Genomic DNA, 13612 nt, shown 5'->3' on the forward strand with positions numbered 1-13612 from the left:
GTTTTGGACTATATTGGGCTTTATTTTCCAATTTTATATTATTTTTGGGACTAACCTATTAACCGGAGGCCCAGCCCAGAATTGCTGTTTTTTGCCTATTTCAGTATTTCGAAGAAACAGAATATCAAACGGAGTCCAAACAGAACGAAACCTTCGGGAACGTGATTTTCTCACCGAGCGTGATCCAGGAGACTTGGACCCTGCTCCAAGGAACAAAAGCGGTGGTCACGAGGGTGGGGGCGCCCCCCCCCCCAAGGAGCGCCCCCTGCCTCGTGGGCCCCCTGTTGCTCCACCGACATACTCCTTCCTCCTATATATACCTACGTACCCCCGACAGATCAAATACAGAGCCAAAAACCAAATTCCACCGCCGCAACTTTCTGTATCCGCGAGATCCCATCTTGGGGCCTGTTCCGGAGCTCCGCCGGAGGGGGCATCTACCATGGAGGGCTTCTACATCAACACCATAGCCTCTCCGATGAAGTGTGAGTAGTTTACTTCAGACCTTCGGGTCCATAGCTAGTAGCTAGATGTCTTCTTCCCTCTTTTTGGATCTCAATACAATGTTCTCCCCCTCTCTTGTGGAGATCTATTCGATGTAATCTTCTTTTTTGCGGTGTGTTTGTTGAGACTGATGAATTGTGGGTTTATGATCCAGCTTATCTATGAATAATATTTGAATCTTCTCTGAATTCTTTTATGTATGATTGAGTTATCTTTGCAAGTCTCTTTGAATTATCCGTTTGGTTTGGCCAACTAGATTGGTAGTTCTTGCAATGGGAGAAGTGTTTAGCTTTGGGTTCAATCTTGCGGTGTCCTTTCCTAGTGACAGCAGGGGCAGCAAGGCACGTATTATATTGTTGCCATTGAGGATAACAAGATGGGTTTTTATCATATTGCATGAATTTATCCCTCTACATCATGTCATCTTGCTTAAGGCGTTACTCTGTTTTCAACTTAATACTCTAGATGCATGCTGGATAGCGGTCGATGAGTGGAGTAATAGTAGTAGATGCAGAATCGTTTCGATCTACTTTTCTCGGACGTGATGCCTATACACATGATCATACCTAGATATCGTCATAATTATTTGCTTTTCTATCAATTGCTCATAAGTAATTTGTTCACCCACCGTAGAATACTTATGCTGTTGAGAGAAGCCACTAGTGAAACCTATGGCCCCCGGGTCTATTCTCATCATATCAATCTCCATTACTTTATTACTTGCTTTGTTTTTTCTTTACCTTTTACTTTTCACTTTGCATCTTTATATCAAAAATACCAAAAATATTATTTATCATCTCTATCAGATCTCACCCTCGTAAGTGACCATGAAGGGATTGACAACCCCTAATTGTGTTGGTTGCGAGTAGCTATCGTTTTGTGTAGGTACGAGGGACTTGTGCGTGGTCTCCTACTGGATTGATACCTTGGTTCTCAAAAACTGAGGGAAATACTTACGCTACTTTACTGCATCATCCTCTCCTCTTCGGGGAAATCCAACGCAGTGCTCAGGAGGTAGCAAGGGTGTGCAAATGGCCTTCGCCCGCGCAAAGGTGCACTGGGGGAAGATGGATGCGGAAAAGCTGATGACCGAGGTACTACGGGAGGGGAAGGAGCACCGCAAGCCCGAATTATATTATGATAGTGTCCTAAAAGGATCCTGCCTTGCGGCGGAGAAATGCACCAAGGACATTATATTTCCATGAATACAGTCATCTTGTCCTTTGTAATGTTGAACCAGGTCATCTCTATTATTTATTGCCTTTTATTTGAAAGTTTTTCCTCCTGCGTGGCCGTTTTATATATTAATCCTGAGAGTTGGCCAGTCGTCGGCTTCTGCCACCACGTAGGAAGTACGGGGGTGTTCGGGATAAACCTGAGCACTCTTTATCCCAGTTATGGGTCCTTGAAGGAGGTGTTCAGCACAACGAACCAGGCAATCGGACTATAAGGCTTTATCACTCTCACTTAGCCATAGGAGTTTGACAAAAAGAAGGTAGGCGCAGCCCCTGGTGTTCGGAAGACCGCGCGAGGGGCTCTATAAGCACCTGATCGGAAGAAAAACCGATCCATTGCACGCAGCATTAGTTATCGCATAATGCGGAAGAAATCCTTAAAGATTTTACAACCTCTCGAACAGCTGACCAACTCTTGCTGTATCATGACAGTCAGTTTTTGGCTTTCTCTACTGAGGCGCTCGTACGGAAGAACTGGGACACAATCGCTGTAGTTCTCCCTGTGCCGCCTTAGCCGATGTAGCAGAATGTATGGCAGCAAAACATGGGAGACGGGCAAACCCAACTATTGACCCAAGACATGATTCGGAGTTGATGCATATAATGCAATAAGTTCAGGGTGCCAAATGACCGCGAAGGTGTTCGTACTTTATTGCCGTTATTATGGGTACAATGAAGCCCCTGGCATATTAAGGCATATCATGGTGTACGGATGCCATTTGACAAAGAGTATCAATAAGAAACAACATCAGATAAGCGTCATATAAATCCACATGTTGTAATTGAATAATACGTCGATGCGTACGAATACAAGTAATTGTGATAAAAAGAAATATGACTTCGGAACCTACTGAGATCAAGCGGGAGGAGGCTGTGTGCGGATCCGGAGTGTAATCGGATGGTCATCAATGGGCATATCTAAGGATTCCCTTACACATTCGAGCTGTTTCCATGTCGCCAGTCCTGGACTACGCAGAAGTGGACCTGCCAAGAAAGTGCAAAAAGATTTTTATGTGTCACGGAGTGGTTAAGCCGCCTTGTGTGGCCTATCCTAGTTGTGCCTCCGTTTACTGCTGGAGTGTTTTTAATTGAGCTCTGGACGAGCCAGGCTATCCTGCCACGAAGTAGTTCAGACTCCCTTAACGGTGTCTAGGAGCTTGGCCGTTGACTCGAGTTTCGGTTGAAGGATGCCCCTCGTTGCTTCTGCCGTTAAGGCGGCGGTATGCTCTTCAGCGCACAGGGGGGGTTCAGCCTTGCCATTAACTGTTATGACGCCGCCGGACCAGGCATCTTGAGCTTTCGATAGGCATAATGTGGCACTGCGTTGAATCGAGCAAACGCGGTTCGTCCGAGCAGTGCATGATAATTACTGCGAAAAGGGACAATGTCGAAGGTTAACTCTTCGGTACGGTAATTGTCCGGTGATCCAAAGACTACCTCCAGAGTGATGGAGCCTGTACAACGGGCCTCCACCCCTGGTATAACACCTTTAAAGGTGGTTTTAGTGGGCTTGATCATCGAATGATGAATACTCATCTTGCACACTTGTCCTGATACAGCAGGTTTAGACTGCTGCCTCCGTCCATAAGGACTCGTGTGAGGTGGAATCCATCAATTATTGTGTCAAGGACTAGTGCGGCTGAATTGCCCTGATTGGTGTTGGCTGGACGATCCGTGCGACCAAAAGTGATCGGCCGTAGTTTATATTGTGGGGCGACTGGCTCCGTTAAGTCGACATCCCTAAGAGTGCAGGTCCGTTCCAGCTTGGGAATATGGATGGCGTTTATCATTTTCACCGCTTTGATTTGCAGGGGAAATTTCTTTTGCCCTCCTGTGTTTGGTGATCGGGGCTCCTTGTCATCGTCATCGCTTTGAGACCCCTTCTCCTTGTTTTTGGCACCTGCCCTCTTGTTTGAAGACCCAGCATTCTCTGTTGGTATGATTGGCTGGTGTTCCTGGGGTGCCATGAATTTGGCATGGACGATCGAGTATGCGGTCTAGACTGAACGGGCCCGAATTGTTCTTTTTGAATGGCTTTTTCCACTGACCGGTCTTAGAGCCACTGAATCCGGCATTGACTGTCGTGTCTTCAGCGTTATCACCATTTTTGCGATGCTTGTGTCTGTTGCGTCGGTGCTTGCCATTGTTATCTCTGGCATCTGAAGTGCCAGGGTTTCTTGATGTGATGTTGCTACGAGCCAGCCAGTTGTCCTCGCCTGCAGAAAAGCGGGTCATGAGTGTCGTGAGGGCTGCCATGGACTTCGGCTTTTCTTGGCCGAGGTGTCGGGAAAGCCAATCGTCGCGGATGTTATGCTTAAAGGCCGCTAGGGTTTCGGCATCCGGACAATCGACAATTTGGTTCTTTTTAGTTAGGAACCGAGTCAAGAATTTCCTGGCTGACTCTCCAGGCTATTAGGTAATGTGACTTAAATCGTCAGCATCCGGTGGGTGCACATAAGTGCCCTGGAAGTTATCCAGGAATGCGTCTTCCAGGTTCTCCCAACTTCCAATGGAGTTTGCCGGCAAACTATTCAGCCAATGCCGAGCTGGTCCCTTGAGTTTTAGTGGGAGGTACTTGATGGCATGGAGATCATCGCCGCGGGCCATGTGAATATGGAGAAGGAAATCTTCAATCCATACCGCGGGGTCTGTTGTCCCATCATATGATTAAATGTCCACGGGCTTAAACCCTTTTGGGAACTCATGGTCCATTACTTCGTCAGTGAAGCATAGGGGGTGTGCGGCGCCTCTGTGCCGGGCTACATCACGACGTAATTCAAATGAGTCTGGTCAGTTGTATTCAGCCCTGACAGATTTATATTTAGTGTATCCGGCGTGGTGATCTTCGTCATGCGTTGGGGCGCCCCCCCGTGATCCGTAGATCGACCTTGACTGTCCCGCTTTGTTTTCCAACACGTCTCGCAGGTCCTGCATGTAGCCCCAGGCCTTAGTGTTTTTGTTTGATTGGCGACAGGGTGCGGGCTGAACTTCAGGCTGATGCGCCGCTTTGTCTGAGCCACGAGGTGGCCGGTCAGCCGCATTCTGCGCTAGTAGTGTAGGCTTTACTGCCTCCTCCTCGAGTTGAGGTAGCAAAATGTGCTTTGGGTAACTTTTGGTTGGGCGCTCGAGTCCGTATTCCTCGGCTGCCAGGACCTCAGTCCATCTATCAGTTAGCAGATCTTGATCAGCTTCAAGCTGCTGCTGTTTTTTCTTCAGGCTTTTTGAAGTGGCTATAAGCCGGTGCTTGAAGAGCTACTGCTCGACGGGGCCCTCAGGCATGATGAATTCTTTGTTGCTTAGGCTCGCTTCGTCTTCAGAGAGGGGCATGTAATTGTCAACCTCCGAGTCTCCATCCATTGCCTATTTATCAGGGCTAAGTTGCCCATCCTTCTGTCCGGCTTGCTCGAAGCTTGGCTGGGCGGGATTGTTTTCGTCTTCAGCACCATCCGGAGTGCTATTGTCTCTTGTGCCGGTATTGTTGTTTTTGCTATGGCGGGGGTTTGAGCGGCGCCACTGACGCTGGTGCTTAGATTGCTTCCCTAGGGGATTATCCTCCGTTGCCTCATCGCCATTGCTTTCTTTGGGCGTGTCCACCATATATATATCATATGATGAGGTGGCTGTCCAGCGCCCTCTGGGCGGTGGTTCCTGTTCTTCTCCTCCATCGTCGTCTATACCGTCGATGTCTTCGGAGTCGAAATCAAGCATGTCGGTTAAGTCGTCAACAGTGGCTATTAAGTGGGTGGTGGGTGGGGAACGAATTTCTTCGTCGTCTGCTTCCCACTCAAGCCGGACATAGTTTGGCCAAGAGTCTCCTGATAGGGAGAGAGACTTTAATGAATTTAGCACGTCGCCCAAGGGCAAGTACTGAAAGATGTTCGTGGAGGTAAACTCCAGGATCGGTGCCCGATCAGATTCGATAGGCATGGATGCACGCGGTTCGTAGCCTATGATCGGAGACGAGTCCGAGGGTCTGATGACACAGACCTCATTGGAGGCGAAGTCTGTGTTCGGCTCTAATGCCGATGAGTGTGCGCCTCCATGGTGGCGTCCATCCACCGGTCCTCGGATGGCATGATCTACTCCAGATTAAGAGCCGGGGCAACCATAGGTGTGATCTCTCGAACATCGTCCGATGGCAGATCTAAGTCATGTTCATCGTGACTGTTCGGCGCACCTGTCATGGGCTCGAATCCGTCAAAGATCCGGTCTCCGCTGATGTCGGCTGTGTAGTTCAGGCTTCCAAACATGACCTAATGGCCAGGGGCGTAGCTATCAATCTACTCCAGATGGCCAAGCGAGTTGGCCCATAGAGCGAAGCCGCCAAATACGAAGATCTGTCTGGGAGGGAAAACCTCACCCTGGATCGCATTGTTGTCAATAGTTGAAGGAGCCATCAAGCCTTACCGTGACGACACAGTGGAACTCTCAATGAAAGCACCAATGTCGGTGTCAAAACTGGCGGATCTCGGGTAGGGGGTCCCGAACTGTGCGTCTAAGGCTAATGGTAATAGGAGGCGGGGGATACAATGTTTACCCAGGTTCGGGCCCTCTCAATGGAGGTAATACCCTACTTCCTGCTTGATTGATCTTGATGATATGAATATTACAAGAGTTGATCTACCACGAGATCGTAGAGGCTAAACCCTAGAAGCTAGCCTATGGTTATGATTGTTGTTGTCCTATGAACTAAACCCTCCAGTTTATATAGACATAGGAGGGGGCTAGGGTTACACAGAGTCGGTTACAGAGAAGGAAATGTACATATCCAAATTGCCAAGCTTGCCTTCCATGCAAAGGAGAGTCCCACCCGGACATGGGACGAAGTCTTCAATCTTGTATCTTCATAGACCAACAGTCCGGCCAAAGTATATAGTCCGGCTGTCCGAGGACCCCATAATCAAGGACTCCCTCACGCTCCCCACCCTCGTGGGCCCCTCGTGGCTCCCCTGACCGACTTCTTTCACCTATATATATCCATATACCCTAAAAACATCGGAGAACAGAATAGATCAGGAGTTCCACCACCGCAAGACTCTGTAGCCACCAAAAACCAATCGGGACCCTGTTCCGGCACCCTGCCGGAGGGGGGATCCCTCACCGGTGGCCATCTTCATCATCCCGGCGCTCTCCATGACGAGGAGGGAGTAGTTCACCCTCGGGGCTGAGGGTATGTACGAGTAGCTATGTGTTTGATCTCTCTCTCTCTCTCTCTCTCTCTCTCTCTCTCTCTCTCGTGTTCTTCATTCGGCACGATCTTGATGTATCGTGAGCTTTGCTATTATAGCTGGATCTTATCATGTTTCTCCAACTCTACTCTCTTGTAATGGATTGAGTTTTCCCTTTGAAGTTATCTTATCGGATTGAGTCTTCAAGGATTTGAGAACACTTGATGTATGTCTTGCATGTGCTTATCTGTGGTGACAATGGGATATCACATGATTCACTTGATGTATGTTTTGGTGATCAACTTGCAAGTTCCGTGACGTCGTGAACTTATGCATAGGGGTTGGCACACATTTTCGTCTTGACTCTCCGGTAGAAACTTTGGGGCACTCTTTGAAGTACTTTGTGTTGGTTTGAATAGATGAATCTGAGATTGTGTGATGCATATCGTATAATCATACCCACAGATACTTGAGGTGACATTGGACTATCTAGGTGACATTAGGGTTTTGGTTGATTTGTCTCTTAATGTGTTATTCTAGTACGAACTCTATGATAGGTCGAACAGAAAGAATAGCTTCGTGTTATTTTACTACAGACTCTTGAATAGATCGATCAGAAAGGATAATTTTGAGGTGGTTTCATACCCTACAATAATCTGTTCGTTTGTTCTCCACTATTAGTGACTTTGGAGTGACTCTTTGTTGCATGTTGAGGGATAGTTATATGATCCAATTATGTTATTATTGTTGAGAGAACTTGCACTAGTGAAAGTATGAACCCTAGGCCTTGTTTGCATTGCAATACCGTTTGTGCTCACTTTTATCATTAGTTACCTTGCGGTTTTTATAATTTCAGATTACAAAGACCTATATCTACCATCCATATTGCACTTGTATCACCATCTCTTCGCCGAACTAGTGCACCTATACAATTTACCATTGTATTGGGTGTGTTGGGGACACAAGAGACTCTTTGTTATTTGGTTGCAGGGTTGTTTGAGAGAGACCATCTTCATCCTACACCTCCCATGGATTGATAAACCTTAGGTCATCCACTTGAGGGAAATTTGCTACTGTCCTACAAACCTCTGTACTTGGAGGCCCAACAACATCTAGAAGAAGAAGGTTGTGTAGTAGACATCAAGCTCTTTTCTGGCGCCGTTGCCGGGGAGGTGAGTGCTTAAAGGTATATCTTTAGATCTTGCAATCGAATCTTTTTGTTTCTTGTTTTGTCACTAATTTAGTCAATAAAAGAAAACTAAAAAAGGAATTAAGGGTGCCTCATATGCTTCATCTTTTTAATGTCTTTCGTGAAAATGATGGGAAGGAAAATTGTGCTCAAGTACTAGAAGAAGGATTACATAGAATGCTTGGCATAAAATATGTGAATGATGAGCATGATTGCAATGTTGTTAGTATGAATTCTTTGAATACCCATGATGCTAATGATATGCAAAGCCACAAGCTTGGGGATGCTATGTTTGATGAAGATGATATGTTTTGTCCCCCAAGTTATGATGAGAAAATTTATTATGATGATAGCATGCTTCCTATTTATGATGATTATATTGATGAAAGTGGGTTTGGAAGAGTGTCAACTTTAGGAAGTAATGATCCCACTATTTTTGAGGGTGTTGAATCTTATTGTGATAATTATGAAAGTGGATTTGGAGAGGTCATGACTTTATTTAGTGATGAATCCACTATTTCAGAAGAGGTTCCAATTGATTATGAGAATAAAGTTGCTATCTATGATGATTATTGTGATGACATGTATGTTATAAAGAATAAACATAACGATGAAACTTGTCATCATGATTTTAATTTTCAATTGGATTATGCTTCACATGATAGTTATTTTGTTGAGTTTGCTCCCACTACTATTCATGAGAAGAAATTTGCTTATGTGGAGAGTAATAAAATTTCTATGCTTGTAGATCATGAAAAGAATGCTTTTATGTGCTGGTTATATGGTTGAATTCATTCATGATGCTACTGAAAATTATTATGAGAGAGGATCCACTAGTAGAAAACAGGGCTACCGTTCGGCCCTGGCCAGCCCATTAGTCCCGGTTCTTCAAGAACCGGGACCAATGGGGGGTATTAGACCCGGTTTGTGAGCCCAGGGGGCCGGCCGGGGCCTCGTGGGCATTAGTCCCGGTTCATGTAGAACCATTTGTCTCGGTTCGAGCCACGAACCGGGACTAATGGTCCTCGCTGCTGGCCCACAACCATTGGTCCCGGTTCGTGGCATGAACCGGGACAGAAGGGGTGGCTTTAGTCCCGGTTCATGCCACGAACCGAGACAAATAACTTGCCTATATATACCCACCGCCGCGGAAGAGCACTCCATAGTGCTCTGTTTTTTCAATCCGGCGAGGAGAGGGTATTTGGGTGCTCTAGTTCACCTCCTATGCACATGATGTGTTCGATGAAATGCCCGAGCCACACTAGTTAAGCTTTCTCCTCTCGAAGCTCGACCTAGGAGCTCCATTTTTTTGAGATTTGTCTAGATTTAGGGGTCCATCATGCCCCGTCCCCGTTCTCACCGCCGTTGATCGCCCGCGCCGATCTCGTCGTCGGCACCACCGTGGTGAGCCTCTTGTTCTTATCTTCTTTATGATACTTGTCTGATTTTCTTACTTTAGATAGATATTTGTCTGATTTTCTTAATTTTGACACACATAATTATATGTAATGCACACAGATGAACCGGCAATGGATGTATGGTGACAAACACACCTCTGAGTACAATAAGGGCGTGCATATTTTTCTCGAAGTGGCTGAGGCAAACAAGCAGAATGGTTTTATGTGTTGTCCATGCAGTAAATGTGGGAATACGAAGTCTTACTCTGACCGGAAAATCCTTCACACCCACCTGCTTTACAAGGGTTTCATGCCACACTATAATGTTTGGACGAGGCACGGAGAAATAGGGGTTATGATGGAAGACGGCGAAGAAGAAGAGGACGATGACAACTATGTGCCCCCTGAATACGGTGATGCTACAACGGGGGGAGCTGCTGAAGATCAAGAGGAACCAGACGATGTGCCCGATGATGCTGCAACGGGGGAAGCTGCTGAAGATCAAGAGAAACCAGACGATGTGCCCGATGATGATCTCCGCCGGGTCATTATCGATGCAAGGACGCAATGCTAAAGTCAAAAGGAGAAGCTGAAGTTCGATCGCATGTTAGAGGATCACAAAAAAAGTTGTACCCCAATTGTGAAGATGGCAACACAAAGCTGGGTACCGTACTGGAATTGCTGCAGTGGAAGGCAGAGAATGATGTGCCTGACAAAGGATTTGAGAAGCTACTGAAAATATTGAAGAAGAAGCTTCCAAAGGATAATGAATTGCCCGACAGTACGTACGCAGCAAAGAAGGTCGTATGCCCTCTAGGATTGGAGGTGCAGAAGATACATGCATGCCCTAATGACTGCATCCTCTACCGCGGTGCGTACGAGGATTTGAACGCATGCCCGGTATGCGGTGCATTGCGGTATAAGATCAGACGAGATGACCCTGGTGATGTTGATGGTGAGCCCTGCAGGAAGAGAGTTCCTGCGAAGGTGATGTGGTATGCTCCTATAATACCACGGTTGAAACGACTGTTCAGAAACAAAGAGCATGCCAAGTTGATGCGATGGCACAGTGAGGACCGTAAGAAAGACGGGAAGTTGAGAGCACCCGCTGACGGGTCGCAGTGGAGAAAAATCGAGAGAGAGTACTGGGCTGAGTTTGCACGTGACCCAAGGAACGTATGGTTTGGTTTAAGCGCGGATGGCATTAATCCTTTCGGGGAGCAGAGCAGCAATCACAGCACCTGGCCCGTGACTCTATGTATGTATAACCTTCCTCCTTGGATGTGCATGAAGCGGAAGTTCATTATGATGCCAGTTCTCATCCAAGGCCCTAAGCAACCCGGCAACGACATTGATGTGTACCTAAGGCCATTAGTTGAAGAACTTTTACAGCTGTGGAATGGAAACGGTGTACGTGCGTGGGATGAGCACAAACAGGAGGAATTTAACCTGCACGCGTTGCTGTTTGTAACCATCAACGATTGGCCCGCTCTCAGTAACCTTTCAGGACAGACAAACAAGGGATACCACGCATGCACGCACTGTTTAGCTGACACCGAAAGTATATACCTGGGAAGCTGCAGGAAGAATGTGTACCTGGGCCATCGTCGATTTCTTCCGACCAACCATCAATGTCGAAAGAAAGGCAAGCATTTCAAAGGCGAGGCAGATCACCGGAAGAAGCCCGCCATGCGTACCGGTGATCACGTACTTGCTATGGTCAATGATTTACACGTAATCTTTGGAAAGGGTCCCGGCGGACTAGCTGTTCCGAGTGACGCTGGGGGACACGCACCCATGTGGAAGAAGAAATCTATATTTTGGGACCTACCCTACTGGAAAGACCTAGAGGTCCGCTCTTCGATCGACGTGATGCACGTGACGAAGAACCTTTGCGTCAACCTGCTAGGCTTCTTGGGCGTGTATGGGAAGACAAAAGATACAGCTGAGGCACGGGAGGACCTGCAACGTTTGCACGAAAAAGACGGCATGCCTCCAAAGCAGTATGAAGGTCCTGCCAGCTACGCTCTTACCAAAGAAGAGAAGGAAATCTTCTTTGAATGCCTGCTTAGTATGAAGGTCCCGACTGGCTTCTCGTCGAATATAAAGGGAATAATAAATATGGCAGAGAAAAAGTTTCAGAACCTAAAGTCTCATGACTGCCACGTGATTATGACGCAACTGCTTCCGGTTGCATTGAGGGGGCTTCTACCGGAAAACGTCCGATTAGCCATTGTGAAGCTATGTGCATTCCTCAATGCAATCTCTCAGAAGGTGATCGATCCAGAAATCATACCAAGGCTAAGGAGTGATGTGGTGCAATGTCTTGTCAGTTTCGAGCTGGTGTTCCCACCATCCTTCTTCAATATCATGACGCACGTCCTAGTTCATCTAGTTGACGAGATTGTCATTCTGGGCCCCGTATTTCTACACAATATGTACCCCTTTGAGAGGTTCATGGGAGTCCTAAAGAAATATGTCCGTAACCGCGCTAGGCCAGAAGGAAGCATCTCCATGGGCCATCAAACAGAGGATGTCATTGGGTTTTGTGTTGACTTCATTCCTGACCTTAAGAAGATAGGTCTCCCTAAATCGCGGTATGAGGGGAGACTGACTGGAAAAGGCACGCTTGGAGGGGAGACAATAATATGCAGGGACGGATATTCTTGGTCTCAAGCACACTGCACAGTTCTACAGAACTCTACCTTGGTGACCCCTTATGTCGATGAACACAAGAACAGTCTGCGCTCCAAACACCCGGAGCAGTGCGACGACTGGATTACATGTGAACACATCAGGACTTTCAGCAGTTGGTTGGAAACACGTCTCAGAGATGAAAACACTGTTTGTGATGAGCTGTACTCGTTGTCCAGGGGACCATCTTCGACTGTTACGATTTGGAAAGGATACGAGATAAATGGGAATACATTTTACACGATCGCCCAAGATCAAAAGAGCACCAACCAAAACAGCGGTGTCCGCTTTGATGCAGCCACCGAGAGGGGAAAGGACACATATTATGGTTACATAGTGGACATATGGGAACTTGACTACGGAGTAGATTTTAAGGTCCCTTTGTTTAAGTGCAAATGGGTCAATCTGTCAGGAGGCAGGGGTACAGGTAGACCCACAGTACGGAATGACAACAGTGGATCTGAACAATCTTGGGTACACTGACGAACCGTTCGTCCTAGCCAATGATGTGGCACAGGTTATCTATGTGAAGGACATGTCTACCAAACCGAGAAAAAGAAAAAATAAGGAAGCGAATACATCATACGATGAGCCAAAGCGCCACATAGTTCTTTCAGGAAAAAGGGACATCGTGGGAGTGGAGGGCAAGACAGACATGTCCGAAGATTATGAAAAGTTTCATGAAATTCCTCCCTTCAAAGTCAAGGCTGACCCAAGCATCCTGATAAATGATGAAGATTATCCATGGTTACGGCGCAATAAGGAAAGGACACAAGCGAAGAAAAAGTGAAGACTTTCTCCACAACTATTATGATGATACCATGCCAACTTTCAACCTTTTTGTAGTTCATTTGAAATGCATGTTGTAACAGACAAGTTTCCGTATGAAATCCTGATACTTCGAAAGAGATTGTCCGTTTTGTACACGAAGTGCATCCAGTTTTTGTCGTAACCCTCTCAACTTTCTTGCATATGCTATGTGGATGAAATGATGATACCATGCCAAAATAAAAGAGAGGCGCAATGCTCACCTGCACGTTGCTTAGCTTCAGGCCAACGTGCAGGTGAGCACTGCGCTTCTCCCTTCATCGTCTCTACACTCAGGGCTTATAAACCGCTGCGAGTGCCTCTCGCTTGGCGAGGTGGGACTAAAAAACAGCTGCAGAAAGAATCAACTAAAAAACTCTTTTACCGGTTCATGCCACGAACCGGTACTAAAAGGTGCTCGTGGGGCCCCAGCCTTAAAACCTGTACCAAATAAAATGCCTTTGTAACAGCCTTAGAACTGGTACTAAAGGAATCAACTAAAAAGCTTTTATAAATCTCTAGTATTATTGAAACTAAAATTATATAGAATTTTGTTGCAAACTTTAATAGCAAAAAGAATTATCATAAAAGAAAATAAATAAGTAATTAGAATTTTGT

Source organism: Triticum aestivum, chromosome 1B (genome assembly GCF_018294505.1).
Source record: "Triticum aestivum cultivar Chinese Spring chromosome 1B, IWGSC CS RefSeq v2.1, whole genome shotgun sequence".
NCBI lineage: Eukaryota > Viridiplantae > Streptophyta > Magnoliopsida > Poales > Poaceae > Triticum > Triticum aestivum.